This window comes from Canis lupus, chromosome 10, assembly GCF_003254725.2.
Source record: "Canis lupus dingo isolate Sandy chromosome 10, ASM325472v2, whole genome shotgun sequence".
Taxonomy (NCBI): domain Eukaryota; kingdom Metazoa; phylum Chordata; class Mammalia; order Carnivora; family Canidae; genus Canis; species Canis lupus.
Genome location: NC_064252.1, coordinates 34,454,402 through 34,478,455, shown reverse-complemented (window position 1 = coordinate 34,478,455; position 24,054 = coordinate 34,454,402). Strand labels below are relative to the sequence as shown.

The following is a 24,054-nucleotide window of genomic DNA, read 5'->3' as shown; positions in this document are numbered from 1 at the left end:
ATATCTCACAGTTTTCATGGTTCAGGGGTCTGGGCAGGCCTAGCTGAGTCCTCTGCTCAGGCAGCAATCCATGTGTTCTCCAGAACTGTGGTCCCCTGTGACCAGCTCAGATGTCCTCCCAAGCTCTCTCGTGGTTATTGGTTGAATTCATTTCCTTGGAGCTGTAGAAATCACAGCAACTTGGTCTTTCCAGGCCAGCAGGAGTCTCTCTGAGTTCAGAGAAGGTATAAGCCCTCTTTAAAAATGCATACCTAATTAAGTCAGGCCCATCCAGGACAGCATCTGTTTTGATTAACACAGAATCAGCTGATGAAGGATCTTAATTACATGCACAATATCCCTTTGCCCTGGCCTTATACTGTATTATAATCATTGGAGTAATAGTCGGTCACATTCCCAAGTCCTGTGCACACCAAAGGGTATACAGGACATGCATACAAGGGTGGGCAGGGATCAGCAGGGACCATCTTAAATGACTGACCACTCGTCTAGCTGTGAGGCCTTGAGTGAGTTGCTTTACCTATCTATGCCACTCTTACCTTATCTGTAAAGTAGGAATAATGCCCATACTCACTTCATAGGGTTTGCTGTGAGGATTAAATGACTTAATTTATGTTAAATGCATAAAATAACTCCTGGCAGGTGGTGAGTATTCAGTAAATGTTAGCTGTAACAACCATAAAAATGATGATAATCCCCAACTGTGCCAGTGGCATCCAAGTTTAGAAATACAGTCCACCAACTGACTGGAAATGAAATCTGAGAAGCCAGGCTAAAAGGGAGAGAAGAGACAGGAGAATATCAACGAACTTGATAAATTGTCTTTCTAAAAGGGAAGCTGACAGCTTCTACCCCTCAGGGCAAAAATGGGCAAAGCAGATGGAAAGCTATATCAAGTTACTAAAGCAAATTGGTTACAAGTGGGTACATGTGCCCCCCATTTTAGTTTCTTTCACTGAAACATCTCAAGGCAAAGAGGAATGTTCTTGTTTCTCTGAAAAGCTTAGACATCCCTTCTATTGGGAATTTTAATCAAGATTGACATCCCAAATATGGAGGAATGGGCATAACTGGATATTTAGGCAATTTATGTTAGCAGTTACACCCCACAATTTAGATCTGACCTAAAGAATGGCTGTCTCCTGAAACAGGATCCTAGTTGGGCTCAGCTTAAAAAGAAGGGTCCCTTGTTACCCTGGGGTAACAGTTATGCAAACCAGTACTTGCACAACATGGCTAGCAGGAGGCATTCGTGGAAATTTGCTGTGATGTGTGCAGATTGCTGGAGACTGTTAAGAATCAATTTGTTGCTCAATCTGGGATGCTGTTAACCAAATGTGGGAAGACGAAGATTCAGTGAGGTGAAGCAGGGAAGTGCCTTCACGATGGTGTATTTATGAGTACTGGTTGGCGGGGAAAGAAAGATGACAGCGTCTGTCTTTGGAAGGGAGTTGCTTCATTGAAACCCCTTTTGGTCGAGTCACCCAGGGCAAGTCAGCCACTCTTCTTTAGACCTCATATTTTGTACCCAATAATTCAACCCAAGTAATTTTATCGACAGTGGTAGTAGACACTGTTGGCGCTCTGCCCAGAGTCCCTCCAGTCCCCTTCCGCTGTCTGGGCGCTCACCCTCCAGCTCCTGTATGCTTGAGTTTTACGGCCACATCTGTAACTTGCTTCTGAGGCTGCATTTGGGCTCCTGGAGTTGCTCCTCCTCTGAACAGAGGTGGAGAAGAATCGAGAACTTACCTCTTCCTAACCGCACATCACACAGACTCAGAGGAGTAAAGTCATGCTCCTGAGCTCCACACAGGATTGGGTTGAAGACTGTCCTTAAACCTGAAATAATATCCTTGCTGGGCTTGTTTCTTCTATCTTCTTCCTGGGACAGCTACATTATTTGCAAGGCTTCTTGTCAAAATATTAGGAAGTAAGAATCTCAAGGTGGTGGGCACCTGGGTGGCTCAGTGGTTGAGCATTTGACTTCAGCTCTGGATGTGATCCCGGGGTCCTGGGATCAAGTCCCACATGGGGCTCCCCATAGGGAGCCTGCTTCTCCCTCTGCCTGTGTCTCTGCCTGTGTCTCTCTCTCTGTCTCTCATGAATAAATAAATCTTAAAAAAAAAAAAAAAAAAAAAAACACTCCACTCTTGGAGGCGCCCACAGTGAGAGGTGCAAGGAGGAAGGTGTGTCCAGGAGCTTGCAATGGGTTCTGGTTCCAGCTGCTTTCTTTCTACCACCCTGGCAATGGGACGTGTGCCCCAAGTGCAGGACAGGGAGACTTGGGGTTGATGATGGGAAATGAAAAGGGGACATAGCATGAGCAGAGTTGGAGATGAGACTTCTGCTTATGTAAATAGCAGTTCCCCACTGTGTGCTCAGTGCAGAAGATTGGGATTTAAAACAACCAAGTCCTTGCTCCCAAGTTGCTCTTGAGACAAGCTTCCACCCAGCTCAGGTGGAATTCTGTGCAAGGGAAGCACTGGGCTAAAGGAGGTGAGAAGTACTAAATATATGAGCAGGAGTCTGGTCTCCCAAGAATTTACTGTTAGGCGCCAGGGGCCCTAGAACCCCATGGCCAAGATTCCCTGATTATGGAATGTCGGAATTGACAAGGGCTTGGAATTGACTTTTGGGGGAGAGGGAGGACGTCTGGAGACCACCCCATGGTGTGCTCAGTTTGGTCCCCTACCCCCCTAGCCTATCAGGTTGCTCAGAAGAAATTGTTCAGTCCCCTTGCAGGTTGTGGGAGCTTTTCCCAGAAATGACCCCTAGGACTCCAGTTGCCTTTTAGCTCCATCCTGATCTGGGCTGGTGACGGTGCTCTGCAGACAGCACCTGCTCTTCCTTGCCCCTCTCCTGGAAGCCTGGAAGCCTGCAGTTTCCAGGAACACATGCATCAGAAGCTGACCTGGAAGGGCCTCCCCGCTGTGCGCCTCCCAAGGAGGCGGGTGGTGTTGAAACCCTGATTTCCTGGAGCCCTGGGAGACTCTTTACTGTATCATTGGCTCTGTCAGGCTGAGACCATCCCTTATTTTTCACAGCATGACCACTGGCAGGGCGGGGATGAGAGCTCTTCCATCCGGGAATAAGTACACAAATGCCATAAAAACTTCCGAGCTTTGCCAGAGGAAGCAGGAGGAGGGGGCCGCCTTCTGTTTTGTGTTGTGACTGTTTAATGCTTGAAATATTTTGCTGCTCCTGAGTTTCGTGTGAGGGCCAACTGGTCATGGCTTGTCCTTCTTCTTGACAAATATCCCATTTGGGGCAGTAATTCATGCTTTCTTCACTGCCTTCTATTAAACAATTAAAAGAAGGCATACATTATTCTATGGATATATATCATCAGATGATTTTTTAATTACTCAGTGGCGTTGGAAGGGGACCAGCACAGTGAGGGAGGAGTGTCACATTTCCTTTGTCCCTCCCCTGTTCTTAATACAGATTTTTTGGGGGGTGGGGTGGGGGTGTGGGTCTGGTCAGGCTTCGGAAGCATCCCTGACTGTGGTTCTGCATAATCTGGCCCCTGCCTGGCCCTGTCCACACCGAGGCTTCTCAGTGCTTCTGACACCCCCACCCTCTCCCCCAGCTCACTTTTATTTGTCCCACAGTGCCTGCGCAGTCTTGTATCTACTTCATGTGGCTTCCTTGGGAAAACCTCCCCAGGTGCCCCCACTAGCTTAGGTCCCTTCATCATATGCTCTTGCCACACCCTTTGCCTTTCTTTTATTGCACTTCATTCATTCAGCAGATATTTAGTGAGCACCTGCTCTGTGGCAGGCTCTCTTCTAGACACTTGTGACATAGTGTGAACGAAACCAACACAAATCCCTGTCTTCTTGGGGCTTGTATTCCAGATTCATTGAGACCTTGATGATGAATAATTATTTGGCAGTTCATTGATGGACATGTCTTCCCACTGACTTTGATGCTCTATGAGGACAGGGCCACATCTGTCCTGTTGACAACAGTCTCTGCACTACCATGTTCCATGAACCCTGGTGCACAGTAGACCTGCAGTAGGTACTCAGGGAATGAAAGGCAGCTTGTGATCCGATGGCTGCTATTTGGTTAACTAGGATCTCTGAGGTGGTGGTGTCTTCCTTGGGAAAACAGCTATCATCATGTGGAATTAGCTTCTTGGGACTGGACTATAGCCCCAGAAAGGGAATGTGAGCAAAGAGGCACTGGTCCAGGCACAGGTCTCCCAGGACCCCAGGGGTCTCCTCTGGGGACTAGAGGTGCTCTTCATCCATCCCCTGCGATACACCCTGCATCTTACACCATTCCCAGATCTCTCCGCGAGGATCTCTCCTCCATTCCACTTCTCTGTGTTTTCACTCTTATAACTTCTTGGGGTCATTTTATTTATATGTCAAATATATATTTGCTGGGCGGCTGTGACAGGGCCCTTTACCAGCCCTGAGACCACCTCATTCAGGTGTTAAGACAGGTCTCCCCTGTGTTTGGAGATTTGGTTGGGCGATTCTGTTTCACCATGTGGGTTTTTAACCCAGACCTGGCTGCTTCCTTCTGATCTGTCTTCAGAATAGGCCTCAACCCCCTAAAAACCCTCTGCTGAAAAACAGATCATCACCCCCTCAACAAGATGTGTTGTCTCCATTTATCTCATGAGGTCATTCATTCATTCATTCATTCATAATCACGTGCAGAAAGGTGGGGAGAGAGAAGAAAGAGCATGTGGCATGAACGTTGGCATAAAGTTCTCTCCCTTTGGAGCAAAAATGTGACTGAAGACTTGCCCTGCCTCTATAGCCAGCTCCACCCTTCTCTTAAATTTTATTGATCCCAAAAGCCTTTCATTAGATGATACCTGACCCTCCAGCTAGGAGTCCAGGGTAACATGCTGAGGGGGCTCAACACCGCTGCCCCCGAGTCTGTGCTTCATATGTAGCAAAATTCTGTGCAAGCCACCGTGGGGAGAGCAGAGGGGCCAGAATCTCCACCTTTTCAGGAAGGAAGGTCCCTTTTTACACTTCAAGGAGCATCTCAAAACCCTTCCATCACGAATGCTGCCTGGTCACTCAGTGGCATGAGCTCAAGGCTTCTAATCCTTCAGATATGCTCAGACTCTTAAAAAGACGAAACTGCCACTTAACCTTATGAGCGACTGTTGCATCCCCGGGGATCGGGAGGCTGTCAGGAGGCATAAGGCAGCACCAGCACCTGGCAGAGCCGGTTCAGCTGGATAAAGTCTTTGAACAAGGTGAGAAATGACTGAGTTGACAGCTCCAGCTGCAGACATGTGGTGGATTGACATAGCCACAGGACATGTCTGTGGCCACCACGTCTGCTGTGACAGAGCTGCTCAGAGTCCTGGGAATCCCCACTTCCCACTTCTTAAGGGGGAGGAGTTCACCAGCATTCGCTTCATCAGAGGAAGTGAATGGGGAACCTGGGGCTGCAGGTGTGGGGTGTGGCTTGGTGGTCTTTGTGTTCAGCAGCTACCGCACCAGCACTCAGTGTGGCCTCTGAGCATCTTTCTTGCTGGGCCCCCATATGCTTGCCATTCTAGGAGAGTGGACTGGTTCAACTACAGTTTTATAATACTACTACTACTAATGAAGCACAGTTTCATAATGATGCTGATGCTGATGCTGACAACAGGGCTAGCAGGGCTATGTATGACATGCTAAGAGCTATGCATCTTTATATGAGGTTCTGCTGTGGGTTGTAGCCACGATCATCCCATTGTACAGGTGGAGTCACTGAGTTCTAGGGACTGATCCAGAGTTGTAGGGTAGAGCAGTGCTGTCCAGATCCAAACCCAGGTGGTTGGCCATCCCATATCCTCATTTCTGTGCTGTTCATGGTTTTCAGGGATCCTGCCCCCACTTCTCAACCAAACCCTACCACCTTCTTCTATGGCCAGTCTGAGTTACTCTGACTTGAAGAAACATCATGGGCCACCCTGTGCTTTAAGAGAAGGACAGTGGAAGTGTGGGCTTGGGCAGGGTGCCAGGCTGAAGAAATATCTTGGCTGTCAGCCCTTTGTTCTCTGTGTTCTCTCTGCCAGCCTGAGCTGCTCCTCTAAAAGTCCTTGGCTTTGTAGGCCAGGGACCTACAAAGGACCCTCCATCTCTAGTAGTCCCTTTCATGGCCACCTCTGGGAAAGAAGCAAGAGGAAGCATCCTCTTTAGTTTTCTAACATTTGGGTTTTATGCCATTTATTTAGTAGCATAACATGGTGTTTAAAAGTGTGGACTTGAATCTTGGCTCTGCCATTTAGCAGCTGAGTGACCTCCAGCAAGCCATTAACTTCTCTGTGCCTCAGTATCTTCATGTGTAAACTGATGATGCAATTAGCAGTGGGGATGTGGAGAAAGGTCAGCCATGTGTCCTGACCCTCCAAACCAAGATGGGATAGGAAATGGTGTCCAGCACCTGCCACTCTCATGATAAAGGGAATACTTGGGGCTTGGAGGGAGTGGGATGGGGTGGGCACATATGGTAAGAAATTAAGGTTGGGGTAACACCAAAAACCAGTTTATGTGTCTGCTGGGAATTGCCTTCCTTTGGCCTGATCACTTTGAAAGGAAAGAGCTGTGGATCATTTGTCTCCCATTCCCCTTCCTGCATCACTTTGGTGGAAATCTTCCTTGAATATGGGGGGTGGGGGGGAGAAGTGTCTTTATCTGAACGGGTCCAGGTCCTCTAATTCCTGTTGTTGGCTGTAACTTGAGTTTCAAGCTTTTCCCCTCCTCCTTCCTAAAACCAGAAAGGCACCAGCAGTCTTTAAAGAGCAGTGGCTTTGAGTTGAACACATCCCAAATACCAGTGGCAGGCACAGAGCCAGAGAGCTATGCACATGCCTTTTCTCCTGGCACTCCAGCTGAGAATGTCTTTTCTAGAAATGCCAGTTTGGGAGTGTGCTAAGCTTGAAAATGTCAGTGTGCAGTCCATTTCCTGGTCTTGATACTCTAGGTGCACCTTGGTTTGTTGGGTAGCTTCCAGGGATTGGAGTTCTTGGAGTTAACATCTGGCTTCCTATGACCTTTTGTTAGAATTTTATGCCATCCTTCAGTCAAGGAGGCATGTGGTGGATAACTCCTGGTTCTGTGCTTTGAAATCTAGGTCTAGAGTCACACAGTGCTTACTGCCCTTTCTTGGTATCAGTTGACATGGTTTGGCCTGTAATAAGGACATGCTTTGTCTATTATGGGTTGAAGATGAACATGACAAAATATTTTAAAGCAGCTGGTCACAGTACCAAGACTGTAGATGAGCATTCATAGTATTTTTCCTAAAGGACCTAAACTGGACACAACCCAAATGTCTACAGACTTGCAAATGGATGTATACAATGTGGTATATCCAGGTACTAGAATGCTGCTCAGGAACAAAAAGAAACAAGTGCCAATAGGTACAGCAGTGAGGGCAAATCTCAGCAAAACGTGCTAAATGAAGGGAGTCAGACTCCGAGAAACTGCAAACTTATCTAATCCCGTTTGTATGAAATTCTAGAAAAGGCCAGGCTGTGGTGGTAGCAGACTACTTGTTGCTTGGGGTTGGGGTGACAGAGTGATTACAGGGGGCTTGAGGGAATGGTTTAGGGTTATGGATCTTAAAATTTGGATGTGGTGGTAGTTGCAATTGTTAACTGGACTTTACATCTATAGAAATTCATCAAGCAGTATACTTAAAATGGGTAACACCTACTCTGTATAAAACCAATATTTAAATAGCAAAAAATAAATATAGCTGGACATGAATAACATAACCAAAAACTTAGGACAAAGAACACATCCAAACAGTTCAGAAGAGAATACAAATGCCTGACCTCGCTAATAATTTTTTAAATAGGGAAGTTAAACAGTGAATTCAACACAGACCTTATTCCTTTCATAAAAATTAACTCAAATTGGATCATAGACCTAAATGCAAAACTGTAGAAGATAACTCCTAAGAGATCACGTTTGGGGAAATATAGGTGGCCATGGGTTTGGAAATGACTTTTGAGATACAACAGCAGAAGCACAATCTATGAAAGAAAAAAATTTGCAAGTTGGATCTCATTAAAAATTTCTGCTCTTCATAAGACACTGTGAAGAGAATGGAAAGATAAGCCACAGACTGGGAGAAAATATTTGCCAAATATATCTGATAAAAAAACTGATGTCCAACCTATTCAAAGAAGTTTTAGACTTCAACGATAAGAATGGAACCAAATTCAGAATAGGTCGAAGACCTGAATACCTGACCAAAAAATATACACAGATGGCAAATAAGCACATGAAAAGATGCTCAGCATCATGTCACTAGGGAATTAAAGATTAAAACAATAATGAGAGGCAAGTATACTTATTAGAATGACTAAAATCCAAGACAGTGATGCCACTAAATGTGGGTAATGATGTGGAGTGACTGGAGCTCTCATTCGTTGCTGGTGGGAATGCAAAATGGTGCAACCACTTTGGAAGACAGTTTGGCAGTTTCTTACAAAATGAAGCGTAGTCTTACTTCATACAACCCAGTGATTCTACTCCGAAGTATTTACCCAGATGAGTTGAAAACTTACGTCCTGGGGCACCTGTGTGGCTCAGTGGTTGAGCATCTGCCTTCGGCTCAGGTTGTGATCCTGGATTCCTGGGATCCAGTCCCATATCGGGCTCCCTGCAGGGAGCCTGCTTCTCCCTCTGCCTGTGCCTCTGCCTCTCTCTCTCTCTCTCTCTCTCTCTCTGACTCTCATGAATAAAATCTTAAAAAAAAAAAACTTCCATTCAAAAACTTGCACATGTTTATAACAGGTTTACTCATAATTGCCAAAACTTAGAAGTAACCAAGATGCCCTTCAGGAGGTTCATGGATAAATAAACGATGGTACATCCCTACAATGGAATGTTATTTAGCTCTATTAAGAAATGAACTATGAAAAAAAAAAAAGAAATGAGCTATGAAAAGATGTGGAGGAAACTTGTATGTAGCATATTACCAAGGCTACATACTGTTTGATTCCAGCTGTATGACATTCTGGAAAAGGCAAAACTATGGGGGCAGTAAAATGATCAGTGTTTTCTAGGGGTTAGGGATGAAGAAGGGATGAATAGGATGAGCACAGGGATTTTTAGGGTGCTGAAGCTATCCTGTATGCTACTGTAATGGTGGATACATGTCATTATACAAAGAGTGAACCCTAATATAAACTACAGACATTAGTTAAAAGTAATTATCAATTAGGGCTCATCAGCTTAGCAAAGGTACCACACCAGTGGAAGATGTGAATAATAGAAACTGGAGGTGAGTAGCTAAATGAAACTTTGTATTTTCCATTCAGTTTTTCTGTAAACTGAAAATTGCTCAAAAAAAAAAAAAAAGTCTATTAATTTAATTAGGAAAAAAAAAAAAAACAGAACAAAACAATGGGCTGATCTGCTCACCATTACACTGGCAAAAATGGAAGGGAGGCTAGATCTCCCCAGTTGTGGCAGGAGCACTTGATCTGTGAAGGGCATTTTGTAATGGGTAACAAGATAAGAAGTATAGAAACCTGGTCTGGCGATTCCATGTCTAGGAGTTTATCCTAAAGCAGTAGTTCTCAACCAGGGAGCATTTTGTGCCCTACTCCCCACCCCCAACCCTGGTAAGGGAGATATTTGGCGACATCTGGCCATTTTGGTTTTTGCCCTCTGGTGAGCTGCTACTGGCATCTCATGGGCAGAGGCCAGGGGTGCTGCTTAGACATCCTCCAGGGCACAGGGCAGTGCCCACTATCGAGAATTATCTAGTCCTGCATTTCAGTAGATCTGCTGCTGAGATACTCAATTGGAAAAGTGTACAGAGACATAGATACTCATCTCAGTGTTGTTCATAGCAGTGAAAAATTAAAAATCACCAGAAATCACTCATCAGAGATTAAAGGATAGTACATCCATACTGCAGAATCCTGAATGGCCTTTAGAATGACAGTACACAACTATGATTTTTAATATGAAAGAATGTTCATGAGACACTGTAAATGAGAAAAGATTACAAAGCAACATGAATAGAATAATTCTATCATTGTGAAGACAGAATGTCTGTGCATTTCTTAAAATGCTGGGAAGATCTCTGACAAAACCTCAAGCCTGTGTCTGGGTGGTTGCTTTATCAGAGCCAGTAAGCATGTTCAAGAGACTTAAAATTACTTTTTATCTCATAAAATTTACCCTTTCAAATTATTTTTGATATTTAGAATTTTTTACAGTCAACATTTATTATCACTTTTTTTCATTAAAACAATAAAAATGAGAATTTTTTTTTAAATGAAAAGATTATGCTGCTGGATATGTATGTAGTCAAGTAAAGGCTGCTGAAGTTTTAGGGTTTATTTCCAACTCTTAGTTACATTTGAAAGTATTTTCCAGAATAAACTACCATACTAATTACATGCCATGTTTTAAGACATCTCATTTAACTTCTCAAAAAAAAAAAAAATCCTATTAAGTTGGTCTTCATTGATACCCACTATATAGACGTATAGATGTGGAAGCTCAGAGGGTGCTTGGGTCAACAGCAGCTATTGGGATTATACCCCAAAACTTCTAAATCCAAGACTTGTAGCTTTCCTGCTCTATTGTGGGAGGGCCTGTCTGCCACAGGGTGAGGTCATCTGCTGATGTAGGATTATCTGTGACAAGTCTGCATTTCTTCAGCATGTCTCTTACACAACCCTGACATGTTCAGGGGATTCTCATTTTGAGAATCTAGAGAAAGAACATTCTGATACCTTCTATTCATACACACGAGAAAGTTTAATCATTATTTTTGTGAGTTTGCATTTAGAGAGCTTTCTCTTATCTGGAAAATTGCTTTGTCTTGAACAGTTCATTCTAGATCAGGGATGGAAATGTCAGTTGTGCCAGAGTCTGGTCTGAATCTCATGAAGTAAGTGTTCATAGGCTCCTATAAAGCACAGCCTTCACCGTTTCAACGCAGGGCGATAACAGGGCACGTCAGAATGCCTCCCCACAGTCCTCTTGTAAGCAGACACTTCCACTGGCTTCCTCTTGGTACCAAAGGAATAAAGTTGAGTTTCCTGGAGTGCAGGAGTGCAGTTAACCAGGAAGGGGACTTGTTTGGTGTCCTCAACTTTGCCACCTTCTGCTGGAGGCTGGTTTTCTTGAAGAGGGTTTCTCCCAGGGAGTGGGCTGGTATAATTTGAAATGACTCATGGAAAAGAGAACAGTTTCATCTTGAGAAAGGCTTCCTTGTGCTAATCACGGTCTTTATCACTGCACAGAGGCTGGATGCGCATCTTGCAGCCTTTACCTGACACACCCAGAGCACACACTCCTGAATATCTGTCCATTTGGAGAACTTTCCAGAAGTCCCTCGAATGGTTTACTCCCCACCTTTCAGACATCCTCCTCTGATGCATTTCATCTCAGGTTGCCTTTTGACTCTCCACCCTTAAAATGACATGAGACAGCCTCCTGGGATATCACCCACCCACCTGATGCTTTCCTCTGTTACCTTCTAATTAGCTTCTCCTATGTTCCATCCTTCATCAAGACCAGATTCTGTTTTCTACCTCCAGTGTCCAACATGGGGCCAGTCTTCTCCCTTCAAAAGGCATACCTGTGCTCACTGGTGTTGACCGGCGCTGCCTAGGCATCCCGACTAGCCAATCTGCCTTCCTTCCTGAGGAACTTTCCTGCTCCATGTTTTGGGGTCTCGGGAACAGCATTAGGAGGCAGAGGAGAGAGCCCTAGACTTGGAGTCTGGGCTTGAGTCATGGACCTTCCGTATGCAGCGAGCACTGTGGCCTCGGCTTGCACACTCCCGACCCGGTGGTTCTGTCCTAGAGTAAGACAGCAGGGCTGGCCAGGAAGGGTAGGAGAAGAATATTGGCGTCTCCAACATGGGTCTGTCCCCGGAAAGTGGGGTTGAACTTAGACCTCGTAGGTGCCTGAGTCTGGGAGAGTCTGGTCAGAGCTGAGAGGGGTGGTTACAGAGACTGGCCCCGGGTCCTGGAGCAGGTCCATGGCTTCTCTGCGTGTACCCCAGAGGACTGACCCCCAAGGACCAACCCCTGAAGCAGGGTTCATCAGACTTTCAAATGCACTCTCTCTGTGCCAGGTACTTGCAAGAATCCTCTGTGGCAGAAACGCTGGTTATTAGTCTGTCACACAAGTGTAGAAATTGAGGCTTGAAGTGGGGGTTTAAGAACTTACCCAGAGCAGGGCCAGGGGATAGGCCAGGACTGGAGTTCAGGCCTCCCTGCTCCGGCTTTGGAAGAGACATTTGTATTGGAAGTTTGGCACTAGCTCAGGGAGCAGTGACCCAGGGGCAGGGTGGGCACCTTGGTGGCTCTTATTTTGCCCCCCTTCCTCGAGTTTGTAGTCTCTGCCAGGGCTAGGAAGTACATCCCTGACCCCTACTTTCCCCTCTCGGGACCCCAAGGGCCCCCAGTTGCCCCCCCCTTCCTCCTGGGTTAGCCAGAGACTAATCCCTTTTCCCATTAGGTGAGCCAAGACAAGATTAGGGCTTTATTAAAAGGAAATTAAACTAGGAAATGAAAGGATAAACGAAATACTTCGTTTAGGATAAATGAAAGGATAAAGGTAGGTAGGATAAATCCAAAACGAGAAAAAAAACAATAGCAGCAAAGCAGATGAGTTTACAGAGCACAGTTCTTGATCCTAAGGGGTGAACACCTCCCAGCAGGTTGGCCGGGCTTCTAGCAGGCAGCCATCCACCTGCCATGCTCACCCTCACTGGCCCTGCCTCATCCAAGCTGGTCATTGTGGTGGTCCAGCCGATGTGGTTCTCCAGGGGCCCCGACGGTGGGGCCGTACCATCCATCACCCAGCCCACATCAGCCCCTGCCTAGCCCTTTCCTGAGTGCCATGTGCACAATGTCGCCGGCTGAACCTGCTGCTCCCCGGAGGATGGATGCAGGTGTGATGGTCTGCACACATCACCCCCCTCTGTGTCCTGCTTCCAAGGCCCTGTCTCTGCCTCACCCTTCCCTCAGTGGCCCTGCCCACTGTCACTCTTCTGTTTCTCTCTCGCCCTGAGCTTCTATGGTCCCCACTTGTCCTCTTTTCTGCTCCCAACATTCCTCCTCCTCCCCCTCCTCGTCCTTCTCCCCCCAGCTTTGCTTGGCCAGCACCTGCCTTTTCTTCAGACCATGTCCTAAATGTTGCTTTCTCAGGAAAGCTTTCCTGGGACCTCCCTAAACCAGATGACCTGGAGCCCCTTGAAGTGCTCCTTCATTACACTCATCAGTTCGTTATTTAGTTACTACTCGTTGATGCCCATCTCGCCTGCCAGGCTCTAAACTCTAAGAAGGCCAAGATGGGATGCATTCGACTCAAGGCTGAGCTCCCAGAGTGTTAAGTGCCTGGTAAATGCTCTCTGTTCATCCATTCACCTACTCAGTCATTCATTCAGGAAATATTTGCATACCTCCTGTATATTGGGTACTGTGCTGGGTACAAAGGATACAGCAATAAGCAAAGCAAAGCGCGCCTGCTGTCATGGTGCTTGCACACCAGCCATTCTTTCCTGTTTAAGTAAGTGACCAACTTTAAGGGGCATAGCCATTCATCTTAGTGAGACATTTCTTTTTTCTTTTTTTCTTTTTCCTTTAAAACAAGCTCTGCCCAGTTTTATTAAAGAAAAATTCAAAAAAAAAAGAAAAATTTTGCGTGATTTACTTTTCACCAGTCTGTTCTGGCATGCTTCTAATTATATCAGAATCACCTGGATCAATGATATCAGTGCATACTCTATAGTATTTCCCACATGCTGTGCCCAATTCAATATTATTGCCATTGTAGTGATGGACACCAGTTTAGGCCAACATGGCATAGTATTCTATTTCAGATTTCCTCAAAGCCAGGCAGTTGTTGGCCAGGATGACCAGTTTTGCTTTGCTGTGTCTGATCATTATCAGAATCTGGTTGTACACCAGCACGTACTTTCCGCTTTTCATAACTAGTTGGAGTCTAGAGTTGATCAACTCCAGTGACCTTTCCGTCTTCTTTGCGGCCATCATCTTCCTGCCTTAGATACGGGACAGCCCCAACCAACAGCAGCCGCCAAAATGCTCAGTGAGACATTTCTAACAATGATAGTTGCTTGCCATTGGATGGGCTGCCTCATGGAGGTGAGCTCCCCATCACAGGAAGTATTCAAGAAGAGCCTGGGCAGTCCATTGTCACAGTGCAGTAAGTGGAACCTCTGAGGGTCCCAGTCACATCCAAGCTTCTCTGACTCTCTGAAGGATACTCTGGGCTGGATGCTGTCGTGGAGGTGCCAGGCTAGATCTACAGGAAGGAAGCAAGATGAGATCAGGAAGGGGACCGGGGGCAGCCTGCAAGGTGGGCATTGTCTTTGTGTTTTCCTGCTGTAAGTCAACAGGCTCCTCTTGAAAGCTGGAGCCAAACATTTTCACTTATGTAAAGTAAACTTCCATAAAAAAATAATATATATGCCAGGAAAGTTATTTTTTGAATTATAAAAAGTGATCACTTTGGAAAACACAGGAAGACATAAAGAAAATTAGAAGGACTTTAATTCTTTTACTCAAAGGTAATCAATGTAAGTAAGCATCTAAATTTATTTTCTTCCAGTCATTTTTGAGAAATATATAAAAATATAAATTTTTTAAAAATGAGAACGTAGCCTATATCTTGTTCTTTTGACTTAATAGATTGTGAGCATTTTCTGCTTCATGAAATAGTGCTCCAAATTACAATTTTTATCTACTGTACAATGTTTCCATTTACATTTACTATATCTGTTGATACAGTAAATCACCCCCACTATTTAGTGGCTGAAACAATAATCATGATCTCTTACAGTTTCTGTGGGTCAGGAATTTGAGAGTGACTTGGTTGGGCAATTCTGGTTTGGGTTGCAGTCACTTGTTGCCTGGGCCATAATCACCTGAAGGCTGGACAGGAGGACCTCTTCCAAGGTGGTTCACTCCCGCTGCTGACAAGTGGTGCTTTTCCATGTGGCCTTTCCACTGGTGGCTTGAGTGTCCTCTCAGCATGGCAGCTGGTTTCCTCTAGAATGAATGATTCCAGAGGGAGACATCTAAGAAGAAGCTATGTCTTTTCTCTGACCTAGCTTTGAGGGTCACACACTGCCACTTGGGTAGTAGTCTATTTGTCACACGGGTCATCTCTGTTTAGTGTTGGAGGACATGAATACCAGGAGGAAGGGTCCTTCAGAGCCACCGTGGGGGCTGACTACCACACACATCCTGTTTCTGTTACCCCCCACTTAACCAGGCCCCCACTGTTGCGCATTTATGTCGTTTCCATCCTTTTGCTATTATACGGAACGTACCTTCCTCTTTTTAAAAATTTTTTGGATTTTATTTATTTATTTGAGAGAGAGAGCATGAACAGAGGAAGGGGCAGAGGGAGAAGCAGATGCCCCACTGAGCAGGGAGCCTGATGTGAGGCTTGATCCCAGGACCCCAGGATCATGACCTGTGTCGAAGGCAGACACTTAACCAATTGAGCCACCCAAGCACCCCTGGAATGGACATCCCTGAAAGCCCTAGGCATCTGATATGGTACAAGTGCCTGGTCTGCATTTGGTTTCACTTTAGTCCAGCCAGGGTTTCAAAGTTACAACCTAGGAGCAAGGTCATTTGGGGACATCCCCAAAGTTGGGCTCCCTCTGGACCACTCCCTTTATCATTATGCCATCCACTGAAGGGATGGCCGTAGTACTTCAGTGGGTTAGCAGGAAACAGATTCAACCTTTGAAACTCCCTACTGAAGGAACCACTTGCAGAGATGTGAGCAGGAACAAGGTAACCAGTAAGGTTTCAGGTGCCCTGAGACTGGCCATAGAGATAAGCCATTGCCACTGAAGGGATGGCCTGAAGGAATGAGGCAATAGAACTGTAGTGGAAGCAGGAGATATACAGCCTAATCTCTGTCCTTTGTCCACTCTCCTCTCCCCTTTCTTTCTCCTTCTCTCTCTCCCACTCCCTCCCTCCCTCCCTTCTGCTGGTTCTTTCCTCATATTGGCCAAACTGAAACAGGTCATCCAACAATCAGCCTGGAGGCTTGCTGATGTGGTCCATGGGATCAGCCTCCTGGGGAAGAGAGAGGGGTAGAGGATGGATGGGAGGACAGAAAGAAGAGCAAATGGAGAATAGCCAACACATGTCTGTCAATAGTTTGTTCTGTGCCCTACTGGTGCTCCCAATGTACCAGAGCTGAGGTCACCAACCCTTGCCATGTTAGAGATGTGGGTAACTTTACTATTACCCATAATCATAACTGCAGTATTCCCTATCTTGTCCTAAGTATTTTCTATGTACAGGGCAAGATGTTATGTTACAGGGCATGCTGCACATACTATTTCTCATCTTGCTAGCCAACTCTGCTAGGCACATGCTATTATGAGCCCCTCGCAGGCAAGGAAAAAATGGGTTCAGAGAGTCTCAAGTCTCGCCTGAGGTTACACAGCAGCAGGGCTAGGATTGGACTCAGATCAGTTTTCCAGAACTTCCTCTCCAAGCACAGCTTAGGCCAGCCTAAGGGGGTGGACTGATGTGGCTTTTTTAAAGCCTTCAAGGGCCTCTTCCACAATGGAGCAATTAAAAAAAAAAAAAAAGAATAAAATCTTTAACATACCAACTCTCTGGACACAGATTTGCCCAGGAGTTAGAGTATTGTGTGCTTGACAGATTATGAGTTTCATGCCAGTTGCATACAAAGTAGGCAAGAAGGAGAAAAAGACACCCCTTGGAATAACAGAATGGGAACGCAGTGCTCCGTGCAGTGACCTGCCATGATGGAGGTCACCAGCGAGATCCTAGTAAATTCCCATACAGAGGCAGGAGGCTGCCGGCCCCTGGAACCAGTGTCCTGGCAGCCCTGGGTCCTCAGGAGGCACTTTGTTAATCACTGGGTCCCTCGGTTCTAGAAGAAAGCTTTCCCTGTCCACCAGGGCAAACAGAAGGGTTGAGGGAGGACTGGTGAGAAGTAGAGGTGGGGAGGGAGGAGGATGCAGGGTTATGGCATTGCTCTGCAACTCAGCGTTTTGCAATAATGAAAATTACCCACTCTGTCTTCAGTGCTGGGCGTGTGGTCAAAAAAATTTAGGAACTTCCCTGGTTTGTTTTCATCTACATCCTTCAGACTTCCAGCAAGGGAGAAGTGGCCTCGATGACGCTGCTGGGAAGGTCACCTAGATGGGGGCGGAGGGGCAGCTATTCAGAGGGCTTTGGTCTGACTCTTCATCAGGGTCTCCTGCCGCTGTAGCCAGAAGCTAGTGAGTTGGGGGATGTGTTTTACATTTCTATTTCCAGGTAGAGAATCTTCTATTTATGCTTTAAACTCTAGGTGCCACGATCTAAATACCTCATCAACCCTGGGGTGTGTGGGCATTTGCCCAGTTAATCTCACTAGTTGGAAGCCAAGTCTGTGAAAGGGTCACTCTCACACCTGCTTATTCACTTTGGAGCTGCAGGCCCAGTGCCAGCGGTAGGAGGGCACTGCAGGAGGAGATGATAGTGGGAGTGGCGACCCATGTGTTTGCAGAGTCTACAGGGCAGAAGAGGAGGAACCAGGTTCCCATACAGGCCTTTGCCAGCCAGGGAGGGTAATTCCATGTGGGCTGGAATTTGAAATCAGACTGGATTTCAGGCTAAAATGTAGGAGGCACAGCAGTCCTTGATGAGCTTTGACCCGGGGGTCCTGCACACAGTAGGCACTCCCTCAGGCAGTGTTGCTGAGGGCCTGGCAAGTGTGGGGTGGTTAAGAACTGAACATCGGGAAGCCACACAGCCTGAGGTTACATCCACTATGATCATTGGGCAAATCACAGACAATAATGGCCCTGCTCATGGGATTGTCACGGGTTAAATGATTTGATTCTTGTGAAGAGCTGAGCATGTAGTATTTATTAATCATCATTACTATCATTCTTCATTTTCAGCCCCATTTTCACGATAGCTAAAAAGGCCTCTTATTATATCTGGATTTTATCAGGATGCCATTGCCATTACCTCTCCTGGTTTAAAGCCATCCAGCATAACACCATTGGATTAATTTCTAAGTGACTCTAAAGCTTTATGCTCAATTCTTATTTGCATTAAAAAATTAATACTGGTTGTAAGAGCCCTGTTTTACAATTTGGTGTCTGTTCATGTGAAAATGACCTGTGGATTCTCACTGAAAAGGTTTAGCGTGAGCCAAGAATATGACACCTGGATTGTTCATTTTGAAATGGGGGATGTTTGAGTGCCTATAATTTAATTAACATTGATTATGTGCTCTGTTCAAGGCACCGTGCCATTTATAACCACACATCACAGCAGTGCCCCCACCCCCTGCCAATGTTTTTGAGAAGAAAAACACCGTAAACAAATATTAACTTGGAACCCTAGATGAAAGAGAGTAGTTCTATATTGGGGGTGGGAGAAGCCCCTCACCCCCTCTACACAGCCCTCACCTGCAGGCGGGTCCAACCTGGGGTTCTCTGGCCGGGCCCCTCCCTGGCCACTGCTGCTTGTGCTGGTGGGAGCATTGAGCAGAAGTGACCAACCCAAGGCCATTCTGGGAGGTTTTGATGAAACAAAACCCAACCCCAAGACCCCCAGTCCCCTCTTCTCTTTCCCCAAAGTCTTTATTTATTGCTCTTTATTCCTAATTTAAAAAAATCTTTTTTTAAATTTATTCTTTCTACTGCCCTTGGCTCCTTCCAGTCCCAGCTCTTGTTAACCTGACCTATTTTCTTATCCGGATCTTGTTTCCAGAAGCTCTCAGTAGGTGTTTTCTGGGGGTATCCCCCCTGACCCTAGTCTTCACCTTATACAGAGTTAACATTTTATCTCTTTTCTGTGTCTCTTCAGGAGCAGGACCTCTGGTTTAGGTGACACCAGACAAGGAGGGCAACAGGGTGGGGTAGAGTAAGGATAAGTAGATGCATGTAGGGGGGCTGGGAAGTATAAAGGACATGTGATTTTTACCCACCGTGGTCAGCCCATGTTTGTGCCATCCTTCTCACTCACCCAGTTCTTAGAGATTCATGAAAAATGCAGAGAGTTCTAAGTGTTTTTTAACAGTCATTTACATTTTCGGTGCCATCCTACTTGTAGTTTGATTGAGAGGAGAAGAATAACTGCCAAATAAACTAAAAGTGGCACCAGGCAATGACAGTAATTGTCGGCAGCAGGATAATTGATCTAATTATGCAAAGGGAAGCCGCTCGCTGGGGAGCCGTGCCTATTGGCCCCACAGGCAGCAGCTGATGGGGTCCCACATCCTGGGTTGTCCCAAGAAGAGAGGAAGGCACTAGACAAGGTGTGGGGGCGGGCAGTGAGGGGCACAGCGGCCACCTTGCAAAGTAGCTCCAACCAGCCGGCCCTGAGCACTGGTGTATATCTGGCCAGCTTGCCTCTGGAGAGCAGTGTGTGTGTGTCATTTAGAAACTGTTCTACCACTGCTGTGTTTACCATTAACTGGCCAGGTCCTAAATCCCTAAGGCCCAAGACAGAAGGCAGCATTTACAAACTCAGTCTGGAAGAGCCAACCACTCCATCTTGGAAGCCCCAACACCGCTTGCAGGTTGAAATGAGGCTGTGAGCTGATGAGCCTTGTTGGTTTTGATCTTGAGCTCTGTTTCCCCCTGGAAGCAGGTGCAAAGGGCCAGGAGCCGCAGGTACTCCCCACCCACATGCTGGGCCAGCCTGCTCTTCCCTGGACCCAGGGACCATCCATTTTGTAAACGGAGGCATCTTTCCTTTTTATAAATTGTGGTAGACAACACATAACGTGAAATTTGCCATAAGCATCACCAAGTCTGCAGTTCATTGGTGTCAAGTATATTCACGTTGTTGTGCAATAGTTCTCTAGAACTTTTTCATCTTGCACAACAGAGACTCTGCACCCACTCAGCAGTTCCCTGTTTCCCCTCCACTTCGCCTCCAGCAACCACCATTCTACTTCTGTTTCTCTAAGTTCAAATACTTTAGGTGCCTCATACAAGCAGAATCATATGACATTTATCTTTTGATGACTGGATTACTTCACAGACCCTCCCGTCCTCAGGGTTCATTCGCGCAGCATGAGACAGGAATCCCTCCTTCTCAAGGCTGAATAACATTTCATTCTATGGAAATGCTACATTTTCTTCACCTACTCATCCATCAGTTGACCTTTAGGTGGCTTCTACCTGCATTTACCCTCTTCAAACAAATATTTCTGAGCACCTACTGCATGGCAGGTACCCTACTGTCAGCGGCTACCCCAAGCTATGCCAAGATGTGTATGAGTGGGACGGGCCATGTGTGCGAGTCCACGTACCTGAGCAGAAAGAAGATGCTATCTCCCTGTGAGTGAGAGGGCCACAGAGGCCACCATGTCACAACCCTGTAATCTCAGGTCCCTCCCACAAGCCAGACACTGGTCTGAGATCTATATTCATGTCATCATTTTACATGATCTCATGGAACTTTATCAATCACCCCATAAAGTAGGTGCTACCATTCTCTCCAGCAAGGAAACTGAGTCAGAGGGGTGAAGTGATGTTCCGGGTGCATATAGCAGGTAGTGGCAAAATAGGATTAGAACCCCAGCTCTCTGGCTATGGGTCTGCAGCTCAGCAGGTATTCAGAATTCAGAATCCTCTGGGCTTATCCTAGTTCTTGATGGACTCAAAGAATTTTCCATCAGCTCCTCACATAGACTTTTCTAGAAAGGCTTAGGGATATGGGAGTAGGTGCTAGTGGTGAGATCAAACTAGACATGGGAGATCCCACAGACTATGGGAAATGGCCAAGGATATGGATGTGTGTGGAGAGGGCTGAGCATGGAAGTTAACACTGGGTTCTTCTGGCAGGGGGTGCAGTGTCCCTGGTCCCTGGATTCCCCATGGGAAGGACACCCTGTACTGAATGAGAGCACAGAGGAGGGTGCACCTTGTAGGGAAGCTTCCTGCACCCTTCTTGTAGGGGTTTGTACCTCCTGGGCATCGTCTATCCCCAGCCCGAGGCTCTAGAGACTTTGTCCGGTCCACTGACCAGGAGCAAGGAATTGGGCCAGACAACCCCATCCCTTTGCTGAAGCTGGGTTGATGCGAGGTCACTTTCAGACCAATGCTAGCGTCTGGCCTTCCCGCAAAGTGAGCCAGGATCACCCTGCAGCCCCTCATCCCTACTTCCTGTATTAATCTCTGCCTCCACCTTCCCTGAGAGTGTGAGCTCATCATCAGATCACCAGCCCCTCCACATTCAGAATTGAGAGGCTCACAGCATCTGCACTGTAAGGATTGAAGGAAATACACACGAAGCATCTGACACCATGTCTAGCCAATAAGGAGCATGCTGTTAGCTCTCATTCTCTCATCCTTTGGCTGCTGGCATGTGTGTTTTGGGTCTCTGCTCCTTGCTGTCTTATCCCTTCTTAAAAATCTGGGAAATTCTGAGGATTTGGGGGGAATGGGAGCATGGCATTCATGCCCAGTTGATGGAGATGGCAGGAAGCTTTGTGGATTTGATGGGGAAGCTTTCTACGTGCCCTTTTTTTGAACAGTGGTGAGGTGAGTGGCTTTGCAGAACTCAGAAGGGCTTCCAGCTGCTCAGTACAAATTCTCCTGACCTTGGAGCTGCAGCTGTGGCCAAGTATGTTCCACTTCATGGCATTTCTTTTAATTCATTACTAATTGATTTAAGAGATGCCAACATGGAGGCAGTGCTGCCCCTCTAGCCTCAGCAGGATGGTGAGGGATAGAATCCTTCTCTGTTCTTGTTCCCCAAAGATCTGTCAGGCTTTTGCCCAGAAGCCCAAGGCTGAGAGGCTGAGCAGAAGGTTGGGGAGGAGGGAGAACATGGTTTATGATTCCTCAGACAGCATGCACTTGGGGAACCCTCCGGAGGCTAGGAAAGGTGTGTGGGAGGCAGGGGCCTCCTTGGTTTCCATAGCCAGAAGTCCCTAGTAAGTGTCAGACTGCCTTGCCATATTCCTTGCTCCTCACACAGAATACACAGGAAAGTCAGCCTAATAGAGAGTGTTCCAGGAAGTGGGTAAGCGATTGGGGTAAAAAGGAGGGTGGAAATATAATCAGAGTGAACCCAGGAAGCATGTTTGCATTAGGAAGTTCCAGAGTGGGGCACCTGGGTGGCTCAGTGGTCAAGTGTCTGTCTTTGGTTCAGGTCATGATCCCGGGGTGCTGGATCGAGTCCCACATCAGGCTCCCTGCGGAGAGCATTCTTCTCCCTCTGCCTGTGTCTCTGCCTCTCTCTGTGTGTCTCTCATGAATAAATAAAATCTTTTAAAAAGGAAGTTCCAGAGTGTAGTTAGGGTATGCTATAGACCTGTTAAACCAACTCCGCCATCTTGGTTCCCAATGGGACCAACGGTGGTATGCTGGAGGAGGTCAGTGTGCATGTGGTGACCCTGTTGGCCTCTGTGGCATCCGAGCCCCATAATGTCCATAGCCCCAGGCTAACTGAGATGGGTCTAACTGATGCACAAGTGGCCCCTGCCAGCTTCACTCGTGGGACTTTGGAATGTCACCCCCAGCCCATGAGATACAGAGTAAAACATCCACACACCGTCTTCACAACCACAGGGACTTTGTTGGGCAGGAGGCGAGGGGCAGTGGAGGAACAAAGAAGACCTTGTCAGTCTTTATTTCTGCTCAGCAAGCATTTATTGAGCCCTTCTAGGTGCCAAGGCTCCACAGGTGACCCAGCCCACATCCCTGCCTCTGGCCTCACCCAGGAGGTTTCAGGGTTTCTGATACATGGAATATTCTCTGCAAAAGGACAACATGCTAGCGAAAATCATTAGACACTGCCTCTTTACTGTTTTAGAAATTGATCAAGAAAGGAAATGTGGCTCAGGGAAGCTGAGTAATACAAGGCGGCAAAGCTCATCAATGGCAGAGCCCTCTCTCAGCTGCCCCGGAACACCCGGTGGTTTTTCAGGTTCAGGCGACCTGGTCTGTGTTCTGGGCAGCATCTTGAGGTCACTGTTTGGAGGGTCTTCTCCCTGGGAGGGAAACCGAGAGGATACACTTTAAAGTTTCCACACCCTCTCCCCTAAGGGGCCATTTATCCACCTTTTCCATTCCTTACAGTGATCCGCGTTCTAGAACACAAGACTTGTCCGTGTTTAACTAATCCTCCCAGGTGAAAGACATGATTGATTAGAACCTGAGAAGCTGTTTGTGGAGAAAGGAGTGAGGTCTTCCAGGAAGCTGCCTCTCACGCAGCAGTTTGCAGGAGAGCAAATGGATCAGAGTCACAGTGCTGCTTTGCTCCCTGCAGCAGATATGAGGAACCCCTCCGAAATGGTTCGCAGGCTGGCTCCCCTCCCAGGCTCCCCCTGGGAGCAGCACATGAGGAATCACGCATGTCCCGTCTCCCTGCTCATTCAGGGAATTAGCAGTAACTGCCTCTGATTATGGGATCCTGGAAGGGAGAGAAGAAATATGCCCCACGCGCTGAGTCAACAGATAGTCGGGGCGGCAGGCGAACCGAGGTGCCTCTGTGCCTTCACCCCGCCTTCGCTGCCCAGGACCCAGATGGACGTGTGTGCATTTTGGAGGGTCCGGGGGCTTCGGTGTAGTGTGTCCAGAACACACGGAGGGAGCACAGTGCTCAATGAGCCACTGTGTCTGTCTTGGCTCAGGCCGGAGCGTGCTGTCCAAGGCAGCCTGGGCTGCATAAAGACACGCTTTATTTCTCTTCCACTCAACAGAGGGGAATTTTGAAGGTAACAGGGGAAACAGAGTGAGTAGTGTTCAAAGACGCAGCCTACCTTCCTGGGCAGTTTTCCACAGCAGCGGGTCCACCCCAGCGAGCTGGCCGAGGAGATGGAGAGTTTTCCCAGCAGGCTGTGGGGCTGGGGCTGGGTGCTGACCCCTGAGCCCTTCTGCAGTCCGGCAGGGTCAGGAGTCAGGGTGAGGGGGGAGATGCACGTCCCTGTGGGTGTCCGTGTGGTAGGGCTGCTGTAACACATCCTGTGGGTGGGGAGCAGGGGCTCCAACAGCAGACTTTTGTGGTCTCCCGGTTTGGAGGCCAGAAGGCCAAAATCAAGGTATGGGCCTTTGCAGGCTCTCTCCTTGGAG

The 24,054-nt window shown here is 47.1% G+C and overlaps 1 protein-coding gene and 1 pseudogene across 4 annotated transcripts in view; one reads left to right on the top strand and one right to left on the bottom strand.

Moving 5' to 3' along the window:
- CHST11 (carbohydrate sulfotransferase 11) overlaps positions 1 to 24,054 on the top strand; it is a 259,849-nt gene that overhangs the window by 146,319 nt on the left and 89,476 nt on the right. The gene's annotated exons all lie outside the window — the stretch shown is intronic.
- LOC112669321 (60S ribosomal protein L30-like) lies at positions 13,644 to 14,242 on the bottom strand (annotated as a pseudogene).